Genomic DNA, 22,821 nt, shown 5'->3' on the forward strand with positions numbered 1-22,821 from the left:
TAGTGCCTTAACTCAGATGTCTTCATTGACTGTTACTAGCCTTAGGTCTTCCATGTATTTTATAATATTCTATTTTGTATTAATATATATTGGTGACTTAGCTTCCTTTCTGTATTTTAAGCAATTTATGGGCAGAGTTCACCTTTATCTTCATACTCTCATTGAGCCTAGTGCAGTAGATATTTAATAAATAGGTATTGAATTGCATGGGTGATTCTGATAATGTTAAAGCATTCATATGTTAAGGCTGAGTCCCTAAGATAGCAATTACAGTATGTATCAAGTCACCAAATAAAATAAGCATGGCAGAAAATTAAATATCTCATTGACATTGAAGGCATTTGTTAACATTTTCACAAGGCCAGATTCGTATGGGATTTGTCACATCACTCCCTTTAATTACAAGCTCACTAAGGATGGGGTATGCTTATGTTCACTCATTCATTTATTCATTCATTCAGCTCTTTACTTCTTGCCAAGTATTTGTGTGTGCATAATACAGTAGTCTTGTGAAGGCATGGGAAAGGTGGAAGAAAGGACAATCCTTACTCTTCAGGAGTTTTCCACTTGGTCTTTTCAAATGTCCTAGACATCACTATAGATTTTTTTCCTTTGAATATAGAAGAACAGGACTTAGTGGAGCCAAAAAGTTGGGTAAAACTTTGCAGGGCATCCTTGGAGAGGAGTCTGGAGACCAAAGAATGAATGAATCCTACCCTTAAATTGACTAAAGTATGTTCACCTAGAATGTTGTGTACTCTTTTGGTTTATGATAAAATTGTTAGTGCTTGCATAGTGCTTTACTGTTTATAAAGTGATTTTTCACATTCTTTCATAGTGATATCATTCTCTTTATGAAGAGACAGGCTCAGTGAAATTAATGAACTTGTCCAAGGTTACTCAGCTAGAAGTGATGAAGCATTTTAAAGTCTAGTGTGGTGTCCAAAGAGCATCTGACCCACCCACCACCCAAGGGTAACAGTATCAGGAAAGCTTCCCAGATAATGTAAGACTGAGTTCTAAAGGGTGAATTGAAGCAAAAAAAAATTGGGGAGATGCAAGGAAAGGCTTTTCAGCCAGACGGGGTAACATATGCAGGGACAGAGAAGCATGAAATTACATGGCATTTGGAGGAAATTAGGGCTGCACCTACAGCAGCCAAGACACATAGGGTAGGCTTGGGATTTGACTATAACAGAGACAGAGTTGTTTGGTCAAGGGCAGGTGGAAATTGTGAAGGGAGGACCTGCCTTTGAATGGTACATCTGGGAGAGTAACTAGGAAAGGAACAAGATAGATATGCAATGCTAAAGACTTTGAACTTTATCCTGTGAGTATTAAGAAACGAAACAATTGAAAGTTCTCTATTACTTAGGTGATTAATTCAAAGGTTAAATTGAAGAGTTGGGAAATATCATTACAATGGTCTTGTCATAAATCAAGAGAAAATCAGTGAGGGCTTACAGAAGTTAATCTGAAAGGAAATGTGGACTTAGTCTTCTCACATTTTCTTTTCAAAAGCAGATAGCCAACAGGCCAGTTATAAGTTATAAATTAATTTGTGTTAACTAGCATGACAGCAACACCTATTTTGACTCCATTTTAGCATTTTCTAAATACTTTTCTGTGATATACAATCCTGTGGGTGTCCCAGGCCTTCCTTATGAGCTACAATGGAAATACAGTAGTGCTTTTTGTCCATGTTTTACCACTCCCCACAAAATCCCCACTCCCAGGTCACTTTGCTCCAATTGGTTCTTCAGGTCTCTGTATTATGTAAATTCTCACATTTCTCTTGCGGGGGAGAGGGGTCAGTCCCAGTATGGTCTCTTCAGCTTTTGCAGCTTTTGACTTTCTTCTCATTTTACTTTTTTAACCTTTCTGGAAACTTTCTGAATGGTGGCAATGAAAGTTTAAAAAAAACAAAAACAAAAACAACTCCTGGGGCACTTGTGTGGCTCAGTTGGTTAAGCGTCCGACTTCGACTCAGGTCACGGTCTCACAGTTCCTGAGTTCAGGCTGTACCTCAGGTTCTCTGCTGTCAGTGCAGAGCCTGCTTCAGATCCTCTCCCCCTTCCCTCTAACACTCTCTCTTTCTCTCCCTCAAAATGAAATAAACATTAAAAAAATTGAAATTTAAAAAAACTTCCAAAAATTCATACAAAGTGGTAGTAGGATTCCAGTGCTGATTTAGGCTTTTTGTGATTTAATTGAGCCCACTACACCTGGGCGTCAAGGCCAGTAAGTTAGTTATGCTCAGTCTAAAAGAAATGTGTCATTTATATTTGTTCTTCCTTTTGAACTCTTACTAGCAGATAAAATTTGAACCAATTTTGGGTACATGAATCAGAAGGGAAATAGAATTTGTCTTCTATAGACAGGAAGCCAATATTATTATATATGAAAAAAGTGTTGTAGGAAGTTTATTTTCATTTTATTGTCTGTTTAGATATTTTTCTTACTGCCTGTAGACATTTTAGATAAAAAATTGATTATTGCTGAGTAATGGCTAAGTGAACTCCCTTGTTCCCCTTCTTCTTCCTAAACTACTTGTAGCCATTTCATAGGCTTGTTTTGAGAATTATTGTATATAACGTGCCTGGAACAATGGTTGGCACAAAGTACTAAGTTTAACCCTAACTATGTGGATCTCAGAAAACAATAATCCTTGTTTATAGAAACTCACATGAAAGTTAATAAGGTTGACCAGTGCCAAATTGTCAAGTACCCGAGGTTTGTTGTTATTGGCCTTTATGTCATCACAGGTGAAAGAGTGTTTGTAAAGAATTAGCAAGAAAGTGGCCCAAGCATTTAGTAATAGTGGTGGAAAGGCATATGGAACATTATGGAGATACTTAATGAGTTTAGAATAGTCTCAAAGCAATTCTTATGGCAGTGATGTGTGCATTATGCACAAGGGAGTATGTAATTTCCATTTATTGACTAAAGTTATTTATTTGACCAAATATTTATATGAATGTGTAGTTTCTTCCCCCTCCCCCACTTTCTGGTATACTTGAGGTCTACTTGCATTATTATAATTCTAAACCACTTTCAAACATTTTAGAAATTAACCAGTCTTCATGATATATTGAGGAAAAAATAATACTCCCACCAAAATGAGATAGAAAAATAAGGGCTCTTTCTGAAAGTTCCCAAATTAAATGGTGTTTATTAATTCGGCATGACTGTAACCGTCTCACAGGGCATCATGGGAAAGTAATGGAGTCCAACCTGGTAGAAGGCACTCTTTCTTGATCAGTTTCTGCCTCCAGTAAAGCAAACTATAGGGAGTAGAGACCAGATATTGTCATGCCTGATTCTGAAAAAGTGTTGAGTCTTTTCTTTTTAACTGTATTGTCTCCCAGTAGCCCAGACTGGAAAGCAGCCTTGGGCTGTATTGGAACCCTGGCTGCTCAGGTTTGCAGAATCCTGGCAGAAGTTTTCTGAGAACCCTGTTTTAGATCAAGCCTGCTTTAGACTGCATTTTTCAGTGACCTCCTGAAAGAGTACAAAGATAAGAATGACACTGAGACATCTGTATGGAGGGCAGGACTTAGTACAACCTGGCCAAGGTATTCAGGACTTTTGTTTTCCTTTACATTGTACCATTACTTTAAAACTGATCTAGTATCAGTTATTGATCCACCTTATTTGTATATAGCACAAATGTAATAATGCATGTTGTACACATGCTTTATATAAATGTTCAGAGTCATTGGTATGTCTTTCTTTACTCCATATGTCAACACCCCCCTCTTTTTTTCCCTCCTTTACAAGTTTTTCATAAAAGAGAACTTTTGTACTGCTCCTTCTTCCAAATCTTATATCCTGGGTCTTTTATCTCCACATCACACCCTATAGTTTCTGCTTTGCTAAGATCTTTGATGCTTTGATGTCTGGAACTTTAGGGGTGATCCTTTTCTGATCGGGGGTGGGGGAGCTGGATGTGCTGGTCATGGAATCCTCATAAAATTATGGACACTGGGTGAAGAGAGTAGGGAGATAGAAGGGAGAGGGAAATGGGAAATGCACTCACAGGAAGCCTAAGATGATTATTGGGGCAAAAGAGGTGGTGAGGTATAGACAGTTCTAGAATCCCTGATTGTTGGGGAATCTAATCTAAGTCCTTTATCTTTTATGAGTGTAATAACATTTAACCTGTACATGTTATCAAGAGAAACTTCATCACTGATAAAGGGTATAAATACTAGTCTCTCTCTCTCTCTCCCTCCCTCTCTCTCTTTCTCTTTTTTTTTTTTTTTTTTTTTTGGCCAGGGCACATCTCTAAAAGCTAAGTTAAAAGTGGAACAAGAAAAAACTTCATTTTGTAGAGCCAGTTTATATAACTTACAATTCTACTCTTTTGTGTCCACTTTGGTAAAGGGAAATTATACTCACAAAAGATGTTGAATCACTGACAAATGAGTGGATTAATGGAATGAAAGGCAAAATGTAGATACTTTTTGGTACTCCCAGATCAGGGGACAGGAGTCCCCAAGATGGTGAAAACATTAGGGGACAAGTGAAATTCAAGATTGTGAAAACCACTACCCACGGTTTACTATCAAGATTGCCTGTGCCAGAGAACTAAAGAAAAATGGTGGAAATCTTGATATGATCATATAAAAATAATTCTATTTTATGTACTGCTTTCTAATTTTATCAGTTGCCATACAAGAATAAACTATATACTCATTAATATTTATTCTAATGTCTTATTACATTAAGCTATATCTAGATAATCTTTATAATCATTGTATGTTTACATAAAATCTGTCAAATGACTTTTGAGGCCAGGCCAGCCTTTGGAAATTACATTGTTATTGGTACTTCTGTACCCCAGGACTTCAGGTATCTGGAAATCTTAGACAAATATAAATTCCATCTGAATGGAGATCTTTTCCAAATAGTTGAGAGTTAAGAGTTTATTTGCTAAAGTATAATTTTAACTATATGAATGGGAATCTCTCTCTAATATTACTAATTCACTTTTTGACCACTTCTCAGTGAACCATCATTTTGAAAACTGATGTAGGATAGCACTTGAGACACATGATATGGGACAAAGAACTAGATTAACTGTGCCAAACATACATCTTCTATATCATATGCTATGGAAGGTGCTGTTCAGTAACTTTAGGTGATGCACAGGGAGCAGAATTGGAATTACTTCTAAGCCTTCATATTACTCTTTATTACAAATGATCAACTTTCAGTTAGTATTTTATTGACTGCATCCATTATTTTCTTCTCATTCTATAGAATTGCTTCTAGATACGCTTCTAGATAGGGTATCTCCTGTCCTCCTATTTCATCCATCTAGACCTTCACTAAGGCTCTGGTATGTTTTAACATTAAGTACCCCCAAGTTTGTTTATGCTTTAGAGAACAAAGTCTTGGGGCTCCTGGGTGGCTCAGTCATCTAAACAGCCCCTACTCTTGATTTCAGTTCAGCTCATGATCTCACAGTGGCAAGATCTCCACACATGGAGACTGCTTAAGAGTCTCCCTGTCCTTCTGCCCCTCCCCTGCATGCACCCTCATGTGTGCACTCTCTCTCTCCCCCTCAAAAAAAAAAAAAAGAAGAAGAAAAAACAATCTTGCTGTGAATCAAAAGACAGTCATTGAAAAGAGAGAGTCTTTCTTAAATATGGAGAACAAACAGAGGGTTACTGAAGGGGTTGTGGGAGGGGGGAAGGGCTAAATGGATAAGGGGCATTAAGAAATCTCCTGAAATCATCGTTGTGCTATATGCTAACTAACTGGGATGTAAATTGAAAAAATAAATTAAAAAAATCAGAAAGAAAAGAGAGTCTACTAGGAAGAGATTGTTGAGGACCACTCAAACTGAAGAAAGCACAATATGGCTGTTGAAGCACTTTTAATGGCACTCACTCTACCATGCTGGCTGTCCTGCTGAAATGAACCTTTCGTATATGGTTAGCACTAAATGAGGCAGGTGTGTATGTCTGTAAGGTTTATGAACAGATGCTTGCCTTTGCTTGACATTTTCATTGTATTGCTAACCACTCTTACTCTTTTTATATGAGGTTAGCACTACTACCCATGGTTCTGTTCTTTGTCTTTCACTAGAAAAAATTGGGACCTTATATTTTAGAATATCTTTTTTGGATATAGTATATTTTTATTTTTAACCTGTTTGCTGTTTTGCCTGTCATTTTGTATAAACTACATCACGCATTCCACTTTTTTTGGTGGGTGAGAAGGGTGTTACTGTACTTCACATATAACCGATGTTCCTAATCCTGGAATACTGGATTGAATTGTTTGGAATTCTGATTGCCCAACAGGATTCTGTCTTTCATGGACAGACCTAGAACCCATCAAAATGTAGGGTAGGTCACACATTAAGGGTGGATCTGGTTTACAACCTTTGTTTTCAAAATAGCTTTTACCCTACCTCAGCTCATCAATTTTATCTCTGTCACTTCCATTTCAATTTTACTAGTTTTTCTAGAGAGGCAGCATTGTATCTTGTTCATGAATGTAAATGACCACTGGAGTCACCTGCCTGGGTCAGAATCCCAGCTCTGCCATATACTGTCTGTCTGTGGGCAACTTAAATTCTCTGTGCCCCAGTTCCTTCTGTAAAATGTGGATAATAGGACCTACCTCCTAGGATTATTGTAGTAAATGTGTTAAAATATTCAAAGATCTTGAAACATCTCATGATAGATAGTAAGTTCTATATAACAGTTCGTGTTATTACTTCTCCATTTTCCTGCCTCTTCTGTCCTTTCAAATTTACAACCCACTTGACATTCTTGGCTTTCAGCTCTCCTATTCAATTTGTAGTCTCTTTCCTGACATAACCTTTTCTTTGGCCTTGACTCTTGGTAATCGACTCTCAATTAGGCACAGTCCTAGAACCCCTTGTGAACTGTCGCTTGCTCCTATGAGAAACCCTGACGGATTTTTGCCTAGTCTTTCAGGCCCCAGAAAGAGCTGTGCTGCTGTCTTGAGCTTTCCTGGTTTGTGCATCAGAGGTGTGCATGGTTCTCTTACAAATCTACTGACTGTGGGAAAGGAGGAATTCCTTCACATGAAAGTATTCTAAGTTTTTGAGCATCTACTTTTTTTGGTATGCGGATCCTGTCACCAGCTGTGGGAGGTACTGACTTCACCCCCAAAGCCCATTTAGAACATCTCCACCAGCTACCAGGATTTTTAATACAATAGAGAAGTTGACGGCTTTCTAAAAGACTGCTCAGTTTTCAGTTGAGGCAGAGCCAGTAGTGTTCTTGGTCTTTTGCCATGCTGGCAAGAAAAAAGTGGCCCATAATTCCTTTTACAGTGGAGACTTCAACATGAAAATTTTGAAGGAATCGATTCCTCTTAATTGACCTGCAGTTGAACCAGTAGTGGTAGGAATGGCAGCTCGGTTCTGGCACCAAGAGCAAGATCTAGCTTCAAATATAAATCTACCTTTAGTCCAGGGATTTGAAGGAGCCATCTCTCACCAGCACTGGCAATAAAAGCTGAGTAGGCTCAGAAAACAGATCTTTGTTGCCAGTTTCCCTCAGTTTGAATCCTTGATTTATCATAGCCATATGACTTGAGGCAAGTTATAATCTCTCCATGGCCCAGTTTCTCCTGTGTAAATGGGATAATAATTCCTGCTTCGTGAGGTGGTTATAAAGATTCTGTTAAAATTCACATATGTAGAGTACTTAGCATAGTACCTGGTTCAATAAGTGTTAGCTATTTAAGCCATGCTGATATATTGGCTATTAAACAAGAAACCTAGCTTCTGGAAATTAAAAAGTGTGTGGTTGACCTATTTTATTTGGGAAAAAGAAGAGTGGGAATATATGGCTCAACCAAAATTATTTCAGCCTTAAATGTGATGACCATATACACCCTTAACACATATGTACACACATAGCCCCTCCCTCTTCCCCCTCCCTCACCCTCTTCTGTAGATAGATCTCTGTGTTCATTTTAAACCTCCTTAATCTTACCCACCACCACCATTTTCCCTCCAGAGTTCTGGGAATCACAATGAAGTACCACATTACAGGGACCTGAAGTCCTCTTGTAGAGTCTGACGTTGAATAAAATTAAGACCTTTCAGTGTGGTGAGGACAGTGAAATACACTTCAGCCTTTCAGTCACGTTTACTGGGTTCCCTTGCCTGTGGAATGGCATCCAATCTTAGACCAGTACTTTGCAGTACTTTCATCGAGCCTAACAGTCACTGGGAAGATTATTAAAAATGTAGATTTTTAGGGGCGCCTAGGTGGCTCAGTCAGTTGAGCGTCTGAATTCAGCTCAGGTCAGGGTCTCTCGGTTTGTGAGTTTGAGCCTCACATTGGGCTCTGTGCTGACAGCTCAGAGCCTGCTTCAGATACTCTGTCCCTGTCTCTCTCTGCTCCTCACCTGCTCACGTTCTCTTTCTCAAAAAAATAATTTTTTTAAAAATGTAGATTTTTAGATCTCATCCTTGGAGATTAGAGTCAAGAGATCTGTGAATCTTTCTGTTTAATATATACCTCAAGTAATTCTGATTGCAGGGGGTTTATAGACCTCACATTGATAACTTTGTCAATTCATTAATTCCTCCAGTCTAAATGGCTCTCAAATGCCTCATCTTAGGTTGTCTTCATTTTCAATCTGAGAATAACCAGTTCAGCCACTTCAAGGCTGTATTTTAGGTGGTTCACGAGGAACCAGCCTTTGACCCACAAATTGGTATCTTTATTTCATCTTTGTTTTTCTTTTACCTATTTCTGCTCTGCCTTTCCAGTTTAAAACTTCCATATTTCTATTGATTTTCTGTAAACTCATTCTGTCAATTATTGAGGAGGAAGAAGTCCTCAACTATAATTGTGGATTTATTCTTTTAGTTCTGTTGATTTTGGTTTCTTATATTTTGAAGCTCTATTATTAGATGCATACACATTGAGGATTGTTGTGTCCTTTTGATGAAATAAAGCCTTGATCATTTTGAAATGTCCCCCTTTATCTCTTGTTTATTTCTTATATTGGTGTCCACTTTGAAACTAATTTAGACACTCAATTTTCTTTTGATTCAGTATTTGTATAATATGCCTTATTCTTTTACTTTTGTTTTTGTTTACTTTTTTTTTTGTTTAATGTTTATTTATTTTTGAGAGAGAGAGAGAGCGCAAATCAGGGAAGGGCAGAGAGCGACGAAGGCACAGAATCTGAAGCAGGCTCCAGGCTCTGAGCTGTCAGCACAGAGCCTGATGCGGGGCTCGAACTCATGAGCTGTGAGATCATGACCTGAACCGAAGTCAGACGTTTAACCGATTGAGCCACCCAGGTGCCCCCTTATTCTTTTACTTTTAAACCTGCATGTGTTTTAGACGTCTTAGATATTGCTTTTTAAACTCTGTTCTGACAAATGCTGACTTTTATTTGGTGTTTTAGGCCATTTTTATTTAATATGATTAATGCTACATTTGAGTTTAAATTGACCATCTTGCTAGTGTTTTTCTATTCGTACCATTATTCTTTGTTCCTTTTTTCCTTTTCCTGCCTTCTTTTGCATTATTTGTTATGATTCTCTTTTAGGGATACCTTTTTCATATTTTTCCTGGTTGGTGTTCTGTGATATTTTTGGATTATAATTACACATGTATTAGATCATTTGGTATTGTCCCACAGCTCTTGGATGCTCTATTCTGTTTTTTGTCTACCGCTTTTGTGTGTGTTTGTTTCAGTTTGGATAACTTCTGTTGACTTCAAGTTCACTGATTTCTTTCCTTAGCTGTGTTGAGTCTACTGATGAACCCATCAAAAGTATTCTTTATCTCTCTTCCTGTGTTTTTAATTTCTACCAGTTTTTTATTCTTTCTTGTAGTTTCCATCTCTGTGCTGATATCCATCTGATTATACATGTTGCCCACCTTTTCCACCAGAGCCTTTAGCATATTAATCACAGTTATTTTAAATTCTCTAATAATTCCAACATCTGGGACATCTCTGATCTAATTCTGTTGTTTTATCTATTGATGGTATGTTTTCTTTCTTGCTTTTTTGTATGTCTCAACTTTTTATTGAAAGCTGGACATCTTGTATTGGACAGTAGTGTAATTAGCCTAGAAATAGTTACACCTTATCTTTTGCTCGGCCTTTAGTATGAGAGATTGATCAATCTGGTTGAGAGTTAAGCTGGGTTTGGGTTTTGTCACTATAGCTGTTATCATCAATGCACCACAGGCTTCAAAGTCCCCTGGCATTAACTTCTATTTAGGGTGAGGGCTGGTTTGCCACAGAGTTTTTCTCCATGCTGTTTTCCTCCCCCAGCAGTAGATTAAATGCTTGCTATATTGGTGATGATGGTAGGAGAGTGGAGAAGGGGCATTCTTTGTTCTGATTCAGCCTCATTCTTAGGCACAGTATCTGAATCTTGAGAATGGGTCCTTCTTAGTGATTCTGCCTCTACCCCAGCTATAGGAAACCTCATGGTCAAGACCCAGGACAGTGCCCTGCCCCTACACCAAGGGTTTTTTTCTAGTGCCTTTTTCCAGCTGCTGTGGGTCTTCATCTGTGCCCTAAAAGCAACAGTGTTTTCTGCCCTTCTAACAATCACTTACGTCATTTGTTCCATAGGTGAGATAGGAAAGACCCAGGCAAAGCTTCATATTTTTCCCATAGCTGCTGCCGTTCCCTCCTCCAGGCCTGCACCATGCACCTTTTTCAGGTTTCTCATCCTTGTCCCAGTCATTCTTAGGAGCTTTTTGTAAAGTTTTTGAAGAAGAATGTGCAAGGGGATGCAGTTACTCTGTGTCTGAGGCCCCAGGGATCCTATGCTCTCACTGTAGCCCACTTTACCATTAGCAATTTGTTAAAAAAATTTTTAGCTGAAATCTTTTTACTCACTTTTATGACATCTGGTATCTACCCCTAACAAGCAAGTACTCATAACTAGTTTCTTCCTGTCTTAGATATTGTATTAGTTGCCCTGTGACCTCGGGTCTCTGAAAAATTTGAGAAAAATTACAGTTTTAGAAATTAAATGTATGTCTTTTGTTTGAAGGGTAAGAGCAATGCTCTTCTAGCTTTCTACATTCTAAGCAAAGACTGAGATTCAGTTATACTCTTGTGTTTTTATTTTTGTAGTGGTTACTCTAGGATTTTCAGAGTGCATCTTTAACTTGTCACAGTCTGACTTCAGAAATTATTTTGTCACTTCATGTAGAGTGAAAGAACCTTATTAGTGTACTTCCATTTACCCTCACAACCATTTTGGCTATTGTTACACATTTTACTCCTACATATGTTATAAACCCCAAAATCGTTTTTGCTTTAAGAGGTCAATTTTTAAGAGATTTATTTAAATGAAAAAAAAAGTCTTATATTTACCAGGTATTTGTCATTTCTATTGTTCTTCATTCCTTTATGGAAATTCTGCTTGAAGACCTTCCTTACCTTTTCTCTTAGTGCATATTTGCTGATGAGAAATTTTCTTGGCTTTTCTCTTTAAAAGTCTTTATTTCTTCCTCATTTTTGACAGATATTTTTGCTGGATATAAAATCCTAGGTTAACATTTTTCCCCCTTCAGAACTTAAACATGTCACTTCATTGTCTTTCATTTGTATATTTTCTCTTTTTCTCAGTTTATTTTGAGAGACAGAGCAAGCATAAGCGGGGGTTGGGGGGAGGAGGAGCAGAGAGAAAGGAAGAATTCCAAGCAGGCTCCAGCTGTCAGCGCAGAGCCCCTGTAGGGCTTCAATTCACAAACTGTGAGATCATGGCCTGAGCCGAAATCAGATGCTTAACTGACTGAACCACCCAGGTGCCCTTCATCTGTATATTTTCTGATGAGAAAATCCTATTACTTTTTCTTCTCAATGTCATCTTTTTTTCTGGCAGCTTTTCTTTCCATCTCCAATTTGATTATGTGTCTTGGTGTGGCTTTCTTCATATTTCTTCTGCAGAGGATTTTTTGAGGTTCTAGGAACTGTGGGTTTATAGTTTTCATCAAATTTGGGAAATATTTGGCTATTATTTCCCTGAAAAAAAATTTTTTTTCTGTTTACCCTACCCCTTTTCTGGGATTCCTACTACATGTATGTTAGCCTGCCTGATACTGTCTTATAGCTTTGTGCATTTTCTGTTTTAGCAATTTCTTTTTACTCTGTATTTAATTTTGGATGGTTTCTATTGTTATGTTTTTGAATGGTCTTTTGCTTTGTTATAAACTTCAAGAAGTTCACTGGTCTTCTGCAATTTGTAATCCACAGTTGCTCTCATTTGGTATATTTATTATTTCTGATGTTGTTATTTTTCATCTACAGAAATTCAGTTTAAGTATTTTTTATATCTTCCATGCCCTTCCTCATCACGTTCATGTTTTCCTCCACCTTCTTGAATCTACAGAGTGTAATGGTTTTAATATTGTTAGTCTGCTAATTTTACCATCTGTGTTGTTTCTGGATCTGTTGCCATTGGCTGACTTTTTCTTCGGTTATGGGTTAGATTTTTGTGCTGCTTTAACACTTGTTTTTTGTTTTTTGTTTTTGGATACCAGATACTGTGAATTTCCTGTTGTGTGCTGGATTTTGTAGGATTTCTTTAATATTGTTGGGCTTTTCTCTAGTACACAGTTAAGTTGAAATTTGTTTGATCCTATCAAGGCTTTCTTTTGACCTTTATTAAGGTGGTCAGAGCTGCCTTTAGTTTTGGGACCATTTATCCTGACTACTAAGGCAATACCTTTCTGAGGACATTACTCAGGCCCTAGGGAATCAGGTCTTTTTTACTCTTGATCACTGGAACTTGAACTTTTCCCAGCATTATATGAGCTCTAAAGATTGGTACACTTACTCCTTTCCAGTGGTCTTTTTCCTTGGCCTCAGATCGTTTTCTCCCATGTGTGCATGGATAAGTTTTTGACCAAAGTCTCAAAGAAACTCCTCTAGAGATCTTCAGCACTGTCTTTCTGTATAGCCCTCTATTTACCAATATTTTACCCCACAGATTCTATCTACCTTGGCCTCTCTGCACTCTGAGCCATTTGGCATCTGAGCAAGACTGCCAGGCTCTGTTTGGGTTATCTCTCCCGGTGTTGCAGAACAGAAGCTCCAGCCACTGAGCTTGGGCAGCTGCAGGAGTTCCCCCATGATCACGGTCTTCTGCCTGTTGTGCAATATCTGAAAATCATCGTTCATACCTATTTTTTATTGAAGATTTTTTTTTTAACTATTCTTGAGAGAGAGAGGTAGAAAGCAAGCAGGGGAGGGGGCAGAGAGAGAGGGAGACAGAATCCCAAAGTAAGCTCTACGCTGTCAGCACGGAGGCTGATTACAGGCTCGAACTCACAAACCGTGAGATGATGACCTGAATTGAAACCAGAAGTCCAGCCACTTAACCGACTGAGCCATCCAGGCGCCCCATTGTTCCATATATTTTATCTGATTTTCTAGTTGTTTAAGGTGGGGCAGCAAACCCAGTGTGCATTACTCCATCATAACTAGAAATAGAAGTCTGTTCTTCCAATTTAGCAAACTGATTTACTCTTTACATTCTTGGTGGTCTTTTTTATGTCTCTTTTTGTTAGGCACAACCTATTACTCTCATATTGTATGTGTCTTTCTGCCCAGGAGTGTTGGAATGGACAACAGTAACACCTTTAGTGAGCTAACATGGGTCAATCGGCTCTTTGCCATACGGAATGAGAATCAAGATGTCTTTTGCAGCTGGTTTTTTGGGCTATAGGGTAGAAGTGTTTGTTAGACTTGTTAGACTGCCTCTTTCTGCTGGCATATTACATTCAGCCTACCAAACCAACTGCTACATTTAATTTCTCATGCTTCCTAGTTTCCATCTTTTTTTTTTTTCTATTTCTTACAGCTTCATGTAAAAACAGACTCTTGAGGATCTGTTTTCACATCAAAGGAACCCCCCCACCCCCTTCACTGGTATCAGTGGGAAATAAATCAGAGCACTGGATTAACCTGCCAGTCACAGTATGTCTGCAGTGATCTCATCTGTAGGTTTTAAGCTTATATTTAGTTTTTGGATTTCACCAGTTGTCATAGTGTGAGGTTTTCATTTTGGAAGAGATGGCAGGGGAAAAGGGAGCTTAGTTAAGCCAAATGGCTTGAGGATTCTAGAAAGCTAGTCTTGATCTAGCCAGATTTAACCACTGCGTGTGGTTTTAGAAACTTTAAAAGGTGTTAGGTGAATTAGAGTAACACCATAATTAGGAATGGTATTTTATAATTTACAGAGTGCTTTCACATACATTGTTTTATTAATCCCTATTATAACCTTGCCATGAGATAGAATATCCTCATGTTACCGATGGATACAGAGAGAAATTAAAAATGGAACTAGAATTAGGCCAAGCCTTCTGAGTCTTAACCAGTTCCCTTACACCTGTATACCATCTGTGACCTCACAGATTGTACCATCCGAGCAGATGTGAAGATTATATGCCAGTAATACTTAATATCTTAGATTATTTTGTAACCTATGTAAAAATCACTTGTCCATTTTTACTGCCCCTTATTCCTTCTATTTGATGATTTTTAAATATATTCCTCAAGTTTCTTGTGACTTTAGGCTTAGGAATTTTTTAAATGTTTTCTTCAGGTTCTTTTTGCATATGTTCACATTTTTGTTTTTATGCTTGTTAGCATTCTGAATTTTGACTACATGAATCTTTCTTTTCTCCCTTGTTCCTCTTTTTTACAAAAGATTTTAGCTTTTCTTTTGATTTTTGACCCAATTTAGAGCTTACATTCTGAAATGATCACATCTCATTTATAGCCACTGAACCCACCTAAAGAGAAACTATTTTGACCAACTGACATTTGTTTGCCATCTTCCTAAACTTTGTCCTTCTCTCTTATAATGTGAATTATTTTCTTTCAATACTTTTTTAACTCAGCAGATCACATTTTATTACTTTCATTCTATAAATATTCATCTAGTGTCTGTTAGGTAACAGAAAAGAGGGATCATCTCTACCTCAAGTTTGCAAAAAGCTTTCCAGAGAAGTAGATACTTGACTTGGATCTTAAAGGGTGTTATTGGCAGAGGGAATGGTTATTGGCCTGGATTCTTGAAGAAGGACTCATACATTCAGAGGACTCGAGGTTCTCTCAGGCAAGAGCATTGGGAATAAGGGAGAAAAGGGTAGAAGAAAGGAACTGGATATAGGTAGCTAAAGACTAGATCAGTCTTTTTTCATACTGGAAATTTAGATTTATCATGTGAGAATACAACACTGGAAGGCATAAAATGGGGCAATACCTTGATCAGATTTGCATTTTGAGGTTATGACTTTGGCAGCAGTATAGAAGATAAATGGAAATCTGGAAATGTGATGTCATAATCAGGAAGAGTAGTAAAGGAGTTATTGTAATATTCAAGAGAGAAGCAGGGTCTAAGGCAACACTTTTTGAATGGTTATTAGAGGGTTGGAGGAAGATGTTAAGGAAGTAGAATATACACTATCAATGCCATATGAGTAAGCGGGAGGGTAATCCAACTTATCCCTAATGTTTTTAACTTGGGTGGATTATGGAGGAAGAAAAGATTTCCTACCCAAGTTCACCTTGGGGTGGCAGAAGGAGGGTGAATAGTAGTTTATGTCTATATATTGCATTTAAGGTGCCTATTGCACACCCAGATAGAAAGCATCCAGTGGGCAGTTGGATACATAGGTCTGGAGATCAGAAGAAAACAGTATTGCAATTAAAGATGCAAAGATCTTCTCAATTTAAGCCAAGGTCTCTAAAATGTACATGCAAACACTCTCTTGGGGATGTTAAATGAAAATGTTTGAATTTGTATTTACTTTCTATTTCATCCCTTCAAGTTTTCTATTTTTGAATGTTTTCTAATGTATGTAATATATGTAGAACAGTAATACATATGCATAATTTAGAAGTAAGTATGTATGAGAATGTGCTCAAAATATTTTTGGTGATTGCTAATTTAAGCTGGTTGGGAACTAGTGTTCACTTCTGAGTATTTTGCTTTACAATAACAACCTGGAGAACTTTTAAAAAATATATGTTTCTGGGGTGCCTGGGTGGCTCAGTTGGTTAAGCATCCAACTCTTAGTTTCGGCTCAGGTCATGATCTCATGGTTCGTGGGATCAAGCCCCATGCTGAGCTCCATGCTGACATCCAGGAGCCTGCTTTGGATTCTCATTCTCTCTCTCTCTCTCTCTCTCTCTCTCTCTCTCTCTCTCTCTCTCTCAAAATAAATAAAGTTTTAAAAAATACATATTTCTGGATCCCATCTCCAGAAGGTTATGATCTATTAAGTATGTAGAAAGAAATCTGGAAAATCCGTTTTTTAACTTAATTCCTAAAGTGATTCTGATAGTTGGCCAAGTTTGAGAGAACCAGTGTTAAAACTGTGAGAAACATGTACAGCATAGAAAGAGAATGATACTTTGCTGATTCTGAAAGGTCAAATTTGTTAATTCATATTCTTTTGATTTAATAATCTGATGGAATATGGCCATGGTATTGAACTGATTATCTCCACTAAGCTAAAATTAACATTAACAATTCAAAAGTCTGTTTTCATGTTATATACTCCATTTTTGGCACAGTTTTTTTTTCTCATATCCACACATGTTATATCAAACATTTTTTTAACTAGCCAAGGACCTAGAGAACTTTTTTCCTAAGCATGTAAAATTCTGCATTGCCTAGACCCACCCAAATATTAAACGTGGAAGGCTAAAGACAAAAGAGCCAATGATTTAAAGCTTTTTCTCCATTTGAAATGAGATTGCAAACAGCACTTAAATCTGCTGCCTTTGAATTAAAATTTGAGAAAAGGATGAAAATGCAATGGGAAAACCTGAAAGGATCATGTCATAAAAATTTTTGAGAACTGCCGTGGGCTGAATTTTGTCCTCCCCACAAACATATGGTAAAGCCCTAATCACTACCTCAGAATGTGACTGTGTGTGGAGATAGGGCCTTTACTGAGATGATTAAGTTAAAATAAAGCTATTAGAGTAGGCACTAACCCAGTTTGACTGGTGTCATCAGAAGAGGAAAGTTGGACACAGAACAAGTCAGGAGGGATGCATGTGCACAAAGAAAAGACCATGTGGGTTTGTAGTGAGAGAGGCCTCAGGAGAAACGAAAAATGAAAACACCTTAATCTTGAACTTCTAGCCTCCAGAATTGTGAGAAAATAAATTTCTCTGGTTTAAACCACCCAGAATGTGGTATTTTGTTATGGCAACCCCAACAAACCAATACAAGAACAGTAAATTGCTTATTAAACTTTATAGAAGAACTAAGAAATATATAAGGTTTTAAAACCCAAAGGGCCGTGTTCCCTGAATCAAAAGAAGCAAGCAGTATTTAGGGTATATTAAATTGCCCTGAGTTTCTCACCTCTAAGAAATTGTTTTAAACTTGGTGAGTAGTAGATATTATTGACAGTAGCTCTTGCCTAAACATAATTTAGTATTCCTAGTGTAATTGTTACTTTCAGATGTGGGCCTGGCTATGTTTTGAGGTATAAGTATTTCTTTCATAAGATGGAATTTTGTGTGATTGCTAACTCTGAACCCAGTTTTGCAATTATAACATTGTGGCCAAGCTAAATGATGATTAGGGTAATGATTGTGTAATTATTTTTGTCCTACATTATTCTTCCAGATTATAGTTTCTTGTGCAGTGAATGAACAAGTATTCAGGTATTCAAATGGAAGGTAATATTTTGATATCAAGATCCTAATATACTGCCTTTCATTCTATTTACCAATAAAACTTCCTTTGCGTACATAATACATTTTTTATTTTATCACCCACCCTCTGAGAACTGTCAGTTTATTATTACTTTTTTCACAACCACCTCCCCCACCTTTTTTTTTTTTTAAGACTTTATTTTTAAGTAATCTCTATACCTACCACAGGGCTTGAATTTATAACCCTGAGACTAAAAGTCACATACTCTACCATCTGAGCCAGCCAAGTGCCCCCAATTTATTCTTAGTTATTGGTTTTATTTTGAATATCTCAAGTATATGAAAAGAGCTAGATAACATAACCAGCAATCAGTACTCCCTGTCATTTAAGCTTAACAAATTAAACATTGTAGATTATAATCAATATCTCTTCTGTGACCCTTTCTATTCCCCTTTCTTCAGTCCAGAAGTAACCACCCTCCTTAATCTGTTATTCATTTCCATACACTTTTTAGATTATTATATCCATAGGCTTTTGTGTGTGTGTGTGTGTGTGTGTGTGTGTGTGTGTGTACGTACGTGCTTGTTTTGGCTTTATGTAAGTGCCATTTCTGTTTATTTCCTTCTGCAATTTGCTTTCTGGTTCAGGTTAGGTTTTTGAGATTTATCCATGCTGAATCATGTAACTCCAGCTATTCATTTTTACCTCGAATACTAGTGTTATATTGTATGAATATACTACAGTTTGTTTTCCTCTTTGGGCAAGCCGTTTGCAATTTTTCACTATTATGAACAGTGCTGTAATAAACAGTTTTATATACATCTCCTGTGCAGATGTGCCAGAATTTCTCTAGAGTATATACCTAGGAATGGCACTGTTTCAGATTCCATCTTTCTCTGCTTACTAATGAATCTGAGTATATTTCATGCTATGTATTTATTGACTATTTGGGGTTGGTTTTTTTTCTGTGAAAATCTTGTTATATCAGTTAAGAGTCCAATAAGGAGCAAAAACACACAGTAATTTCACCAGAGAAATTGTAACATAATTATTGGAGGAATGAACAGGGCAAAGAGAACTCTGTGAAGAATACAGAATTCGAAGATGCACACAGCAGCCAGCACCCCTATGACTGAGCTAGAGCACCCCAGGAAGAGGCCATTTCCTCTCAGGCCTGAGATTCTGACCTTGTTGGAGAATGAGACCGTGGTCACTGAGGTGCCACCCCAGTAGGACGGCTGGAAATCTACCCGCTGGACAGCTGGGAGAGGCCTTCCACAGGGAGGTGCCTGGGGACTTGGGGGTGCCTAGCAGGTGACCTTCTGCTCTGAAACTGCTTGGGGTGGGGGTGCTGCCCATGGGAAGGCGCTACTGCTGTTAACACAGGGGTGCTGCTGAAAAGTAAAATGTACACCCTGCAAGAACCCAATAAGGTGAGCACACCAGAACTAGGGAGAGAAACCCCTTCCTCTTCCATCATGAAAGATGATTTGGTGGAAGTAGTTCATCAATATATTAGGCACAAATGGTTTAGGTAGGCCTCTGTGGGACTGATCCTGGAAACTTATCTACTATTTACAGCATTAATTCTATGAGGAGTATATTCAGAGTTCCCAAATAGTTAAGTTCACAATAAACCTTAAGAATGATTTTTCCTCATCTTCACTCTTTCTTTTCAATCCTCCTGGTCTCTCCTATCTCCTCCTTATGTCTTCTATTTTTCTTATATCTAATCCTTGCTGATTTCTTCTTCCCCCTGAATACCAATACTCCACCATCCTTATTTTCCCTTACTCCATGACTTTGTTCCACTCTAAGTCCTGTGTAGTCAGGTTGGCTGTTTACGTTCCTAGAGCAGTGAATTATAGGCCTGCCTTGGACCCCGGTGCATAAAGCTACAGGGGCATGCTAAGCTGGAGGGAAAGGTGAAGACTTGCTTTCTATACATAAAATGCAGAGTGTAATATGGGTTGAAATAGTTCTTGAAAACAGTCCTTTAGAAGTCTTAACAGTTGTTCTCTCTGCCTCCTGGTGGAAGTGTGGCTTTTTATACATAAATATCTTTATTACCAGGTTTCCCCCACCCACAGGTAAGAGATCCCCCACCCACATTGAGGCTTTTGCTGAAATGAAGAAAGTGTTCAGAGTGGAAAGTGGACCTTGGCAATTGTTTTCTAATCAACAAAAACCTTCCCATTTTTCTTTTTTTCTTTCTCATTTTTATTAAGGTGTAATTGACATATAACATTACATTAGTTTCAGGTGTATAACATAGTGATTCAGTATTTGTATATATTATAAAATGATCACTACAGTAAGTGTAACTAAAATTAACATCTATCACCATACGTACTTACCAAAAAATTATTTTTTCTTATGATGAGGACTTTTAAGACCTACTCTGTTAGTAACTTTCAAGTACAGGTCAGTTCAGTTCCTCAACCACAATAAAGCAAATATCATAGTAATGCAAGTCAAATGAATTTTTTCATTTCCCAGTGCATATAAAAGTTGTCTTTACACTAATACTGTATTCTGTCAAGTGTGCAATAGCATTATGTCTTAAAAAAAATGTACATAACTTAATTTTAAATATGGCTAAAAAATGGTCACCATCATCTGAGCTTTAGTGAATCGTGATCTTTTTGCTAATGGGGGGGGGGGTCTTGTCTCAATACTGATGGCTGCTGACTAATCAGGATGGTGGTTGTTGAAGGTTGGGGTGTCTGTGGCGGTTTCTTAACCTAAAACAACAATGAAGTTTTCTGTGTCCATCACTCTTCCTTTCACAGACAGTTTCCGTGCAGCATGCAGTGCTATCTGATAGCATCTTAACCACCGTAGAACTTCTTTCAAAATTGGAGTCTGTCCTCTCAAACAGTCCTGCTGCCCTATCAACTAAGCTTGTGTTATATTCTAGATCCTTTGTTGTCATTTCCACAGTCTTCACAGGCATCTTCACCCTGAGTAGATTCCATTTTGAAACCACTTTCTTTGCTCATCTATAAGAAGCAGCTCCTTGTCCATTCAGGTTTTATCCTGAGATTGCAGCAGTTCAGTCCCATCTCCGGGCTCCAGTTCTAATTCTGCGTGTCTGGCTGTTTCTACCACATGTGCAGTGCTTTCCTCCACTGAAGTCTTGAACCCTCAAAGTCCTCCTTGAGGGTTGAAATCAACTGCTTCGAAACTCCTGTTCGTGTTCGTATTTTTACCTTTTCCCATGAATCACGATGTTCTTAGTGGCACCTAGAATGGTGACTTCTTTCCAGCAGATTTTCTATTGACTTTGCCCACATCCATCAGAAGAATCACTAACCATAGCAGCTGTAGCCTTGTTAAACATATTTCTTATATAATAAGATTTAAAAATTTATATATTTTTTTGATCCATAGACTGATCAGAATGGATGTTGTGTTAGCAGCCATGAAAACAATGTTAATTTTGTTATACATCTGCATCAGAGCTCTTGAGTGACCAGGTGCCTTTTCAACGAGCAGTAATATTTTGAAAGGAATCTTTTTTTTTTTTTTTTCTGAGCAGTAGGTCTCAACAGTGGGCTTAAAATATCCTGTGAACCGTGTTATAAACAGATGTGCTGTCATCCAAGCTTTGTTGTTCCACTTATGGAGTACAGGCAGAGAAGGGTTAGCATTATTCTTAAGGGCCCTAGGATTTTCAGAATGGTAAATGAGCATTTACTTCAACTCAGAGTCACCAACTGCATTAGCCTCTAGCAAGAGAATGTCCTAGATGACGTCTTCTTCCAGCAGAAGGCTGTTACTTTACATTGAAAATCTGTTTAGTATAACCACCTTCACTAATTATCTTGGCTACATCTTCTGGGTAACTTGCTGCAGCTTCTACATCGGCACTTGCTGCTTCACTTTATATTTTTATGTTATAGAGACAGCTTCTTTCCCTAAACCTCATGAACCAACCTCTGCTCGCTTCAGACTTTTCTGCAGCTTCCTCACCTCTGTCATCCTTCGTAGAATTGAAGAGAGTAAGGACCTTGCTCTGGATTAGGCTTTGGTTTAAGGGAATGTTGCGGGTAGTTTGATCTTCTATCCAGACCACTAAAACTTTGCTCATAGCAGCAATAAGGCTGTTTTTCTTTCTCACCATTCATATGTTCACTGGAGTAGCTCTTTTAATTTCCTTCAGGAACTTTTCCTTTGCATTTACAACTTGGCTAACTGCGTGGCACAAGAGGCCTAGCTTTTGGCCCATCTCAGCTTTCAACAGGCCTTCCTCACTAAAGCTTAATCATTTCTAGCTTTTGATGTAAAGTGGGAGATGTGCAACTCTTCCTTTCACTTGAGCATTTAGAAGCCATTGTGGGGCTCTTAATTGTCCTAATTTCAATATTATTGTATCTCCGGGAATAGGAAGACCTGAGGAGAGGGAGAGAGATGGGTAATGGGCCATCTGTGGAGCAGTCAGACACACATTTATCAATTAAGTTTGCCTTCTTATATGGGTGCAGCTCATGGTGTCCTAAAACAATTACAGTGGTAACATCAAAGATCACTGACCACAGATCACCATAACAAATAGGGTAATGATGAGAAATAATAATAATGAGAAATAATAAGAAAGTTTGAAATAGTGCAGTATTACCAAAGTTTGACGCAGAGACGCAAAGTGAACAAATGGAGTTAGAAGAATAGCACCGATAGACTTGCTCGGCATAGGGTTGCTGCAGATCTTCAAACTGTGAAGAAAATGCAGTATCTGTGAAGCACAATAAAACAAGGTGTTTGGTACAATAATATTATTAACTACCGTCACCATGCTGTACAGTACATCCTCATAACTTATTTATTTTATAACTAGAAGTTTGTACCTTTTGACTCCCTTCATCCATTTCACCCACTCCCCACCTCTGGCAACCATCAGTCTGTTCTCTGCGTCTATGAGCTTGCTTTGTTTTTGTTTTAATTCCACTTATAAGTAAGGTCATGCAGTATTGGTCTTTCTCTGTATGACTTATTTCACTTAGCATAATGCCCTCAAGGTCCATCCATGTTGACCCAAATGGCAAGATTTCATTCTTTTTTATGCTGAATAGTATTCCATTGTGTATGGGGGGGGGGGGGATATCGATCTCAACATCTTCCTTAGTCATGTATCCTTTGATGGTCACTTAGGT

General features: G+C 37.9%; 1 protein-coding gene across 4 annotated transcripts in view; it reads left to right on the forward strand.

Annotated features, from left to right (window-relative positions):
* Positions 1-22,821, forward strand: part of DDHD1 (DDHD domain containing 1) — a 108,459-nt gene that overhangs the window by 1,852 nt on the left and 83,786 nt on the right. The gene's annotated exons all lie outside the window — the stretch shown is intronic.

This window comes from Lynx rufus, unplaced genomic scaffold (genome assembly GCF_022079265.1).
Source record: "Lynx rufus isolate CCGP_SWC_20201006 ecotype Redwood Valley unplaced genomic scaffold, mLynRuf1.p SCAF_17, whole genome shotgun sequence".
NCBI lineage: Eukaryota > Metazoa > Chordata > Mammalia > Carnivora > Felidae > Lynx > Lynx rufus.